Genomic DNA, 12,173 nt, shown 5'->3' on the forward strand with positions numbered 1-12,173 from the left:
TAATGGGGGCGGCGAATAGAAGTTGTTAAAAAAATCAAAGCTATTCGAGAGTAGGTTCTAAACTTTTGAGGCTGAGGTGCATATCTGAAGAAGTGGACCGATATTGCCCATCTTCAAACTTAAACGAAATTAGGACAAATTTGGATTTTACGATGGCAAAACTTCGGAACGAATTGGTTGATTCGTGCGGGAATTAGCGTGCGCAGCCAGACAGACAGACAGTCAAACATCGCTAAATCGGCTCCACACTGTCTGAAACGGATTTTGTCCAAACATATTTGGAGTCTAAAACTAATATTTCGAGATGAGTCACATTTTAATCGTATCAAAGTGTATATCACTGTGCAACACGAAAATTATTAACCATATTCTGACACCGCAGTGTGATAGAACACCAAAAATGAGAAGACACGTGTCTCGCCGTTTTTCCCTATCTCATCAACTTTGGCGGTTATAGGCCTCCATAGGTTTGAGGCTTTGATGTAGAAAGGTCATTTAGTCAGGACTATATCTTCCAAACCGTTAGGAAATTTGAATTTATCTTGGAGGCAAATTTGTAGCTCTTGTCTTAAAGAACAAAAATGGTGAACACTATAATCCATCAAGCTTCATCTGCAAGGTCAAAATCGCCATGGTCAAATTTATTTTAAAATTTTTTGCAAGATTTGTTTTACAGCTTTTAAACCGATCGGCGAGACACGTGTCTTCTCATTTTTGGTGTTCTATCACACTGTGGAGTCAGAATATGGTTAATAAAACATGACTCAAAAAATTACACACAGTGTACACCACGTATGCCTAAAGGCTGAGAGTATTTGGCTTTTAAAGGTTCCCCTAACCTCTTTTACTAAAACTTTAAAGGATTTTACCAAGCAACGGTAATGTCCAAAGTCCAAGACTTATCTTGGTCTCTCTTTCATTTCAAGTAGACATTGACCTCCCCGTTTTATCACCTGGGAAGCTGGCTTTAATACCCTTTAATGGCAGTGAGCTAACACGTGCCGCGCATTTACCCATAAGAACGATACAAATTTGGGATGGGCATTGGGCTAGTAACCAACTCATCCCCCTCAAAAAGCAACATACCATAAAAAACAAAGAAAAATCAAACCCATCTTAAGTTGACGACCCCCCAAACGTTTTAATGCCCATGATCTGCAAATTTACACCTGGAATATTCGGACTCTTTATAGAGAAGATGCAGTTTATGCACTGGAAAAGAAAAAGGCCGGTATTACTGCCAAGCAGGAAATACGATGGCTTCGGAATTATTATTATAGCTGCCATGACATAAAGTTGCCATGACATATAGTTGGTCGGAGGTTAAAACATTTGGTCCCCCACGTGAATGAAATACTGGCTAAATACGGATAAAAGACACATTTTTCAACATCAGCTTCATTTGAGGTCATGCTTTCACTAACGACAAGGAAGGGCAGACCAAAAGTATAATTTACGAACGCTGAAAAGAGACATACGAACGTGATCCTGCCCATGACGTACAAATTATTCTAGGCGATTTTAATGACAAAATTGGAAAAGCTAATAGAATCTCGATAATTTGTAATCCAAGGGACCGTTCATTTTATACGAATTATCGAGGTTTTTGATTTAGTGAGGTTAAAATGCGAAGGAAATGGTTTCAAGGAACCGACAGCTTATACGAATTATCGAGAATTTCGATTTATAGCGATTCTACTGTATATTTGGCCCAAAAGTCGGGAAATTCAGTCTCCATAGTCAAACATTTGACAATGGTATGAAACGAATAGATTTCGCAGCGGCAAACGACATTTATCGGGGGCACCTGGCTGTCTACAGACTAAATAAAAAAATCAAATTGATGACCTTGTGATAGATGGAAGACACTAATCGAGCGTTTTTGATGTACGTTCGTTCCGAGGAGCAAACATAGACTCGGACCATCACCTTGCTGCAGCAGACGTACGTACCCGATTAAACGGGAGTGCTTAATCAAAGCACTCCTCGTCCCGACAATACATCAGCATAGTGGTCATTCCATGCAAATAGCCGCAAAATCCATACTAGGATCCCAGAGACCTCCAACAAGGAACCCGTGGTATAAAAAGAAGTGTCGTGCTGTTATCGACGGGAAAAGTGCATATATAGGCTACACTACAATCAGTGGCAATGTGTTACAAACGATATATAGGTACGAAATATAGCATGGAAAAGAGAAAAATGCTAAAGCGGGAGTGTGAAAAAATTGTGATGTACAGGAGCCAGAATAAAATCCGAAATTGTGCCAAACAGTGAAACATCGAGCAAGGTACATAATTTAGTAACATATAGTCTGTTGTTACCCAATACTAGCAAAGTCGACGAAGATACCGCAGATTCAATTCCAGAATATGGCATTGAATGTATACCGAACGGCCAAGATGAAATAAACTGGCTGAAGAACAACAGGCACAGGAGCCGATGGCTCATCAGCGCACCTTTTCAAAACCGGAGGCGACATGCTGATAAAGTGTATGTATAAGCTAGTTAGCACCATCTTGCAGAAACAACGCGTACCCGACGATTAGAACCTGAGCATCCTGTGTCGCGTCCTCAAGAAAGGGCGTAAGAATGTATGCGCTAACTATAGGGACATAAGTCTGCTCCCTATTGTATATAAGACAGTATCAAGGATGTTGTGCGAATGACTAAATCCTATGATCAACGAAATACTTGGCCATACCAATGCGGCTTTCGATCTGGCATATCTATCTTACTTACTTAGCTGGTCCATTACAGAACATTTGTTCCATAGGCCGAACTAAGAAAAGATCTCGAATTCTCTCTATTTGTTGCTTCGCTTTCTGGAATACCGCGCCTTTTCATCTCATCATCCACTTGTTTGCGCCATCTATTCCTTGGCCTGCCAATTCTGCGTGCACCGCCAAGCGGTCCGTGTTTATACACGTTTTTAGCGGGTTCATCATCGCTCATTCTTATGATATGGCCTAGCCAACGCAATCGCTGCATCTCTATACGTTTAACAATATTGATGTCGTTTTATAGCAGATACAGCTCGTGGTTCATGCGACATCGATATTCACCGTCAACAGATTGGTCCGTAGATCTTTCGAACAATTTTTCTCTGAAACACCAAGCACTGCCATGTCTGCTTGCGCAAGTACCCAGGCTTCGGAGCCATACATCAGCACGGGTAGTATCTGTGTTTTGTAGAGCGTTATTTTTGTTTGACGAGATGTGGCTTTGTTTTTAAACTGCTTACTTAAACCAAAGTAGCATCTGTTGGCCAATACAATTCTTCTTTTTATTTCACAACTGATGTCGTTTGTTTTGCTTACGGAGGTGCCGTGGTAAACGAAGTCTTTTACTAACTCAATATTATAGGAACCAACTTCCATAGTCGGTCCGAGCTCAATGGACGCATTGCGCGTCGACACTATCAACTTGGTCTTCTCACCGTTTACCGCCAGACCCACTTTAGCAGATTCTCCTTCGACCTTCATAAAGGTATCGGTTACTTCTTTTACTGATCGTCCCATGATGTCTATATCATCAGCATAAGCATGTAACATGTGACTATTGGTGTAGATTATGTCACTTCTTTTGACGTTTGCCTCTCATATAACCTTTTCTAGTAGGATGTTAAAGAGATCACACGAAAGGCTGTCTCCTTGTCTGAAACCTCTTTTGGTACAAAACTCTTCGGAGAGGTTCTTTCCTATTTTAACTGAGGACCTCGTGTCAGTTAAAGTCATTTTGCAAAGCTGGATAAGCTTTGCGGGGATACCAAATTCAGACATGGCTTGGAATACCTTTGAACGCAGCGGGCTGTCGAAGGCTGCTTTATAATCGACAAAAGGTGGTAGGTGTCGATCTACATCTCTTGGATCTTCTCCAGGATTTGCCGCAGGGTAAATATATGGTCAATGGTGGACTTGCAAGGTCTAAAGCCGCATTGGAATGGTCCAATTATCTCGTTGACCATAGGCTTTAGTCGTTCGCACAATATCCCTGACACGATCTTGTAGGCAATAGGGAGTAGACTTATGCCCCTATAGTTAGAGCATACAGTCTTATCTCCCTTCTTGTGGACGGAACACAGGATACTCAGGTTCCAATCGTCGGGTACTCGTTCTTCCTGCCAGATGGTGATAACTAGCTGATGAATACACCTTATCAGCGTGTCGCCTCCGGTTTTGAACAGCTCGGCTGGTGCTGCCTTATCATTCTTCAGCCGATTTATTGCTGTCTTTACCTCATCTTGGTTGGGCGGTATACATTCAATACCATCTTCTGGGATTGGGACTGTGGTATCTTCGTCGTCGCTGCTATTGGATACCAACAGTTTTGAAAAATGTTATTTCCATATCCTGAGTACACTATCTGTATCAGTTACCAAATTACCTTGCTGGTCTCTACAGGAGGATGTGCCTGTACCAAAGCCAGCAGTTTGATGCTTGACTCTTTGGTAGAATTTTCGGACTTCATTCTGTCTCCTGTACATCTCGATTTGTTCACACTCCCGCTTTTCCATCTCCCTTTTTTCCTGCGAAAAAGACGGCTTTAACATGGCAAAGCCCAAGATTTATATTGGTCCCTCTTTCATCTCAAGTGGACACTGACCTCCCCGTGGTGTCACCTGGGGAACTGCATTTAACACCCGTTAAAGGTAGTGAGCTAACATGTGCCGCACGTTCACCCATAATAACGTTAATAACTTGGAATTGGGCGTCGGGTTAGTGACCCTTCCCTAGAAAAAACAGCCTACTATGAAAAAACGAAAGAAAAAAATGGAGAAAATATCACCTTCATTATGATGCAAATAGGTTGGCGCACATCCCACTTTCCCATTTTTTTATTTGAATTGTACTGACGAGTATGTCAGTTTCGTTTGGATGCATTGCAACAATGAAAACAGTCTGAGCTTAAAATGTTCCGAATTGCGTTACCAAAATTGGTAAATTGCTTGTAATGTTGAAAAAGTCACTGGGATATCCCAATTTCCAATTTATGGAATTTTTTTTCCTTGTCAGATATTTCTGCTTCAATTGGACATATTTCAAGGGGGGAGCTTGAAATAATGAAACTAAAGCATCTAAGCTTTAATTTAATACAAAATGTTGAATTTATTGTAAAATATCAGAGCTATTGTAAAAGTGATAAGCGATCACACTTTTAATATTTTTGAAGTTTTAAATGACAAATACCTTTGCTTATATTTGGCGTATTAAAGACATGTAGCATACTAATCAAGAAGACCAGGAAGCTTTCAATCAGTACCAAGTTGATGTCGACAGTAGTCAAATATAAAATTAAATATTAATTATTATGGTTCAGTTCGCCTTAAGTCATTTAGTATAAAATCAAGATAGGTGAAAACTTTAGTATCTCCCGACAAGAAATGTTAACGAGTGAAAAGCTTATGCACAGGGGTAGTGGTGTAGGGTATCACATAGTGGGTCCCGACCCGGTTATAGCCTTGGCTCAATTGTTTTTTTTTTTTGGAAAAGTGTTTTAATTCTCACAGGTTGGGGGTATAAATCTGTCGACAAAGCCCTCTCATACATTTTTACTTGTATTGTATCTGAAACACATTCTGGGTACATTCCCAGGAATTTAACCATTTTACCCCATATACCCATGTTAACAGGCATTTTTATCTTCTTGTTATTTACCCATTTTTCTAAACATACTTGTTTAATACCACTCAGGATTTAAACAATTTCAACATCTGTTGCACATTTGAAATATCCATAACTGTAGTTGGATTGCTCTTTGACACTGTCATGACATCTGCTGTCATAGTTCAATTTGGTAATGCAACAGGTTGCAAGCAAAGCCAACGACATCTTTTTGAATACACAGATACATACATATATTTGAAATGTGGATTTCTTTATTTTATTGTTGTTAGTTCTATCTACAAATCAACCACGCACCCACCCACCCACTAAACAAAGATGTAAAACTATAATCTACAAGCACGTACATGCTTTAAAGAGATTCCTTACATTTGGCATTACTTGTTAGGATAACAAGATGTGGGAGTACTTCTTCTGTTTTATAGTCTGTGGGGTGTTGTTTAGGAGATGTAAAGTACAAATTGTGATTGTATAGAAACAATAATAAGTTCGAAGTTTATAAACCCTGAACGGTACCAAGGTCATTATTGGTTTCGATCGTTATCTCACAAGAAAAAAATCTTTATTGCGATTTGCAAAGTGTGAACCAAGTCGGTTACTCCATTCAAGGTTTCATAGTGTAAACTGAACATAATTAGATCTCCCCCTAATTGTCTGCAATGGATTTGTTCTCGGAAAAAAACTTAATTCCTGTGAGGAGCAGTCCTTGTCGAGAGTAGAGCTAAAAAATTTCAAATTTTATTAAAACTGCCCACTGTTCAACAACCACATATCACAGCTGTTGCTTTAGCTATTACCCATTGATGATCTATATTTTGCCAATAAAAACCATTTCAATATTTGTCTCTGCAACATGATGGGGTAATGATTCCGGCTACTGCTGCTCCCTCTACAATTGGGTATCTTTTGTTTGCCATGAGTACGTATGCAAAGAGCATAACGTTCACATGTATGTAGATATGCAGATGTGTGAATGTGTTATAAGTTTGGATTTTTTCTCGCCTTCATGCCTTGATTATATGAATGTTGGCTGTGCTTGGCGGGAGGGTTGATTTTATATTGCCCATTGAACACCCATAACACTTTTAATGACCTTTTTGCAATAAATCTTCAAACATTTGCTTAAGGATTGAATTTTTCCTTTATAGTATAGGAAAAAAACAACAACAGTACCATTGAAAATTCTTTACGTTTTATTTAAAGTCATAAATGTCGTGAAATATCAATAAATTTTAAACAATATAATAAGTTTTGGAAGAGCAATTTTTTTCTCCTTCATGGTTGAAGTGTTTGTGCAAAACTAAAACTTCGTAAAATAGGAAATGCGATAAAAAAACTGTGTGATGAGAATGTGAAACGAGATGGTCTTCAATGTTTTTGAGGATGGTAGATCTTAATGAGTGTATTAGGAAAAATGGTTTTAAATTTCGAAAAGGCAAATATGTTTTTCTCAAACAGTAAAGAACACAGCACTTCCAAAAGATCTTCTAACAGAAAAATTTTCGAAGGACTTCCACAGACACGATATATATTTTACGTGGCTTCCATACAAAAGTTGTCAAAAATAAAAGGAGGTTGACGAATTTTTGCACAACTACATATGATGGTAGTGAATGAAAGACTTGCTGCAATTCGAATAAAAGCTAAATTCTTCAACATCAGCTGTATTTTCGCTCATGCTCCCACTGAAGAAAATGACGAACAGACCAAAGATATATTTTACGAGCGCTTAGAAGAAACATATGACCGTTGCCCAGCCCATGACATTAAAACTATTCTAGGTGATTTTAATGCCAAAATTGGAAAGGAGAATATCTTTGGCCCAACAGTCGGGAATTTCCGTCTCAACAGTGAAACATCTGAGCCTGATAGACTTTGCAGCTGCAAAAAACATGGTAGTTAGCAGTACCAGATTTAATCACCTCGATATTCATAAGGGACAGCCAGGTGCTTATCAGAAAACAAGAAATCAAATTGATCATGTTGTGATAGATGGAAGACATTCATCGAGCGTGTTGGATTTACGATCGTTCCAAGGCGCAAACATTGATTCGGACCACTACCTTGTTGCAGCAAAGGTACGTACCCGTCTAAACGTTGCAAATAAAGCACGAACAGACACAACGCGGTAGTTGGACTTCGATAGGCTGCAAACACAACAGGTAGCCACAGCATATTCCACTCAACTAGCCTAATTGCTTAATCAAAGCACTCCTCACCCCGATAACATATCAGCGCAATGGCAAAGCATTGCCCACTCCATGAAAAACAGCCGCAAAATCCATACTTGGATACCAGAGACCTCAACCAAGGAATCCATGGTATGATCAGGAGTGTCGTGCTGCCACCGAAAAGAAAAATGCGGCATATAGGGCTACTTTACAATCCGTAGCAACGCGTAGCGCACGGGAGGTACAGGGAGAAAAGGAGAGAGAAGAAACGTCTTTTCCGCATGAAACAGAGAGAGAGAGATAGAAAATCGGGAGTGTGAAAAAATCGAGATGTACAGGAGCCAGAATGAAGTCCGAAAATTCTACCAAAGGGTCAAGCATCAAACTGATGGCTTTGGTAAAGGCGCATCCTTCTGTAGAGACCAGCAAGGTAATTTGGTAACTGATACAGATAGTGTACTCAGGATATGGAAAGAACATTGTTAGTATCCAATAGCAGCGAAGACGAAGAAGATACCACAGTCCCAATCCCAGAAGATGGTATTGCATGTATACCGCCCAGCCAAGATGAGGTAAAGACAGCAATAAATCGGCTGAAGAATAATAAGGCAGCAGGAGCCGATGGCTTGCAAGCCGAGCTGTTCAAAACCGGACGCGACACGCTGATAAGGTGTATTCATCAGCTAGTTAGCACCATCTGGCAGGAACAACGAGTACCCGACGATTGGAACCTGAGTATCCTGTGCCCCGTCCACAAGAAGGGAGATAAGACTGTATGCTCTAACTATAGGGGCATAAGTCTACTCCCTATTGCCTACAAGATCGTGTCAGGCATATTGTGCGAACGACTAAAGCCTATGGTCAACGAGATAATTGGACCATACCAATGCGGCTTTAGACCTGGCAAGTCCACCATTGACCAGATATTTACCCTGCGGCAAATCCTGGAGAAGACCCAAGAGATGCAGATCGACACCTACCACCTTTTTGTCGATTATAAAGCAGCCTTCGACAGCCCGCTGCGTTCAAAGGTATTCCAAGCCATGTCTGAATTTGGTACCCCCGCAAAGCTCATCCGGCTTTGTAAAATGACCTTAACTGACACGAGGTCCTCAGTTAAAATAGGAAAGAACCTGTCCGTAGAGTTTGGTACCAAAAGAGGTTTCAGACAAGGAGACAGCCTTTCGTGTGATCTCTTCAACATCCTGCTGGAAAAGGTTATACGAGAGGCAAACGTCAAAGAAGTGGCACAATCTACACCAATAGCCACATGTTATGCTATGCTGATGATATAGACATCATGGGCCGATCAGTAAAAGAAGTAACTGATACCTTTACGAAGGCCGAAGGAGAATCTGCCAAAGTGGGTATGGCGGTAAACGGTGAGAAGAACAAGTTGATGGTGTCGACGCGCAATGCGTCCATTGAGCTCGGACCGACTGTGGAAGTTGGTTCCTATAATATTGAGGTAGTAAAAAACTTCGTCTACCTCGGCACCTCCGTAAACACAACAAATGACATCAGTTGTGAAATAAAAAGAAGAATTGAATTGGCCAACAGATGCTACTTTGGTTTAAGTAAGCAGTTTAAAAACAAAGCCACATCTCGTCAAACAAAAATAACGCCCTACAAAACACTGATACTACCCGTGCTGATGTATGGCTCCGAAGCCTGAGTACTTGCGCAAGCAGACATGACAGTGCTTGGTGTGCGTGAGAAGAAAATTTTTCGAAAGATCTACGGACCAATCTGCGTTGACGGTGAATATCGACATCGTATGAACCACGAGCTGTATCTGCTATACAACGACATCAATATTGTTAAACGTATCGAGATGCAGCGATTGCGTTGGCTAGGCCATATCATAAGAATGAGCGATGATGAACCCGCTAAAAAGGCGTATAAATACGGGCCGCTTGGCGGTGCACGCAGAATTGGCAGGCCAAAGAATAGATGACGCAAACAAGTGGATGATGAGATGAAAAGGCGCGGTATTCCAGAGTGCGAAGCAACAAATAGAGAGAAATGGAGATCTTTTCCTAGTTCGGCGTATGGAACAAATGTTCTGTAATGGGCCAGCTAAGTAAGTAAGTAGTGTCATTTCAGTTGGTCACCCTATATTTTAGAGCTTTTTGACCATTATATCAGGAAACATGTACTTGCCTAAGATAAACATAATATCGCTGTAAACAGAGACTTCGGTAAAAATTTACAAAGGATCCTCGAACAGACCGCACAAAAATGTTGAACATTTGTGTAAGTGGTACCCTAAGGAGTGGACTGGTAGGGCCAGGTTTTGAACATAAACTAAGTTTGGACAAAGTACTTCGAAAGTTTTGACAATAATCGGCTGTTCCATTTATGAGTTATGCGCATACCATTTTATATGTACCAACTTTGCGGTGGAGAAGGAGTGGACCTATTTGCACCACTAAGTTTGGACAAAGTATTTCGTGATCCAAAGTTTGGATCAAATCGGTTGCTCCGTTTATGAGGTATCGCTCGTACCATTTTAAAGAATACTTTGTGGGAAAGGTACCGGAAGGAGTGGACCTATAAGCACCACCTTCGAATTTCGTCTTATATTCGAAGAAATATTACAATATGCAAAGTGTGGGCCAACTCAGTATTCGGTTCCAGAGTTGTCGTACGCACCACTCACTACGCTATATATTCTTTATAGGGTCATCGGGTCATATTCTCAAGTATGGACTTGCCACTCAAAAATAATTGCACCACCGTAATAGGGACTTTGAACACAACATGTTCCAAGAAAAATCAGAACGATTCCGGAGGAGGTCCTAAATTGCACTTTTCCGAAAATATGTGTGGGGTATACCCGAAGGAGTTAATATTCGAACTTGATCTATATATGGTACAAATATTACGATGTGCAAAGTTTGGATGAAATCGGTAAGCCCATTCGAGAGTTATCGTGCGCATAATTTTTGGAAAACAATTTTGAACTTTTGTGTGGGAGGTATAGAAAGGAGTGGACCGATATGGCCCATCTTCGGACTTAATCTGAGTTTGGACAAAATATTACAAATGCCAAACTTTTAACCAATTCCGTTAGACCGTTCGAGAGTTATCGTGCGGTCCAGCCAGCCATATAGACAGACGGACGGACATTGCTAAATGGGCTCCAAATTGTCTGAAACGGATTTCTTCCTAACATACTTCTCCTATAAATAGACCAATTGCGTGTCTTCTGTCTATAGAAGTTATTTTTGCAGACCCACTAAGGGGCTTCCATTTATATAAGACCACTCGCAGGTGCCTATTAGATAACATACCTCACAAAGGGGTCTCCTACATATAGAATACCTCTCAAAGAGCTCTTCTACAGGTAGAAGAACTTCAAAAAGGGGTCTTCTGTAGATGGAAGACCTCCCAAAAGGGAACTGTATATGAAAGAGTTCCAAGAGGGGACATATTACAATAGAAAAAGCTTCCAAAGGGGTCTTTTTAGATTAACGTCCTCTTGGACGGGTTTTCTATAGATAGAAGATAACCCAAAGCGGACTTCCATAGATAGAAAACTTCCAAAAGGGGTATTCTACAGAAGATGGGTTCTATAGAGAGAACGTAGGCCGATAACAGTTTACTGAGCGCTCGTAGCGCTGACGATTTGAAGGTAATCGGTGAAGACGAATTGATGAAATAAGGGAACGCAGTCATGGGCGTAGCCAGGAATGCTTTTGGTCGTTTTTGCCGCCCCCTAGCAAATGCTTGTTTTTGCGTAATATTCATATTTATACCCTACACCAATATGTGGGGAGGGTATTATAAGTTGGTTTTGGCCAAAAAGTTTGTAACGCATCGAAATAATGGTCGTAGACCCATACTTATATATACCAAAATAAATGTCTCGACGAGCTGAGTCGATCTGGCTATGTGTGTCCGTCCGTCAGTCCGTCCGTCCGTCCGTCTGTCCATCTAAACCTTGTAATCACGCTACAGGTCGCAATTTTGATCGGATCGTCACGAAATTTTGGATGTTGATGGGGGTCCCGGAGGGGAAGAAGCCTATTGATTTTGGTGATGGTAGGATAATATTTAGGGGTCGGAATGGGAAAAAACTTATGTGGATAAAAAGACAACGTTTTTTCCAAAAGCGAATATCTCAGCTTCTATACGGGGTATACCAAAAGCAAAACCTGACAATAAAAGTAGAAAATATCACCTTTCTAATGATGTAAAGTAGGTTCTCGTAGGTGATCAAACAACGAAGATATCACAATAGTCGCAAATAAAACCCAAATTTTAATTTTTGCGATTTTAATTATAATGACGATTATCACAGCTTTGGTTGGGGACTTTCCAAAAGCAAAGCCTGCCTATGAAAGTAGAAGATCCCACTTTTACAATGATGTAA

The sequence above is a fragment of the Musca autumnalis genome, unplaced genomic scaffold (assembly GCF_047663935.1).
Source record: "Musca autumnalis isolate F117 unplaced genomic scaffold, ASM4766393v1 scaffold_5, whole genome shotgun sequence".
Lineage (NCBI taxonomy): Eukaryota > Metazoa > Arthropoda > Insecta > Diptera > Muscidae > Musca > Musca autumnalis.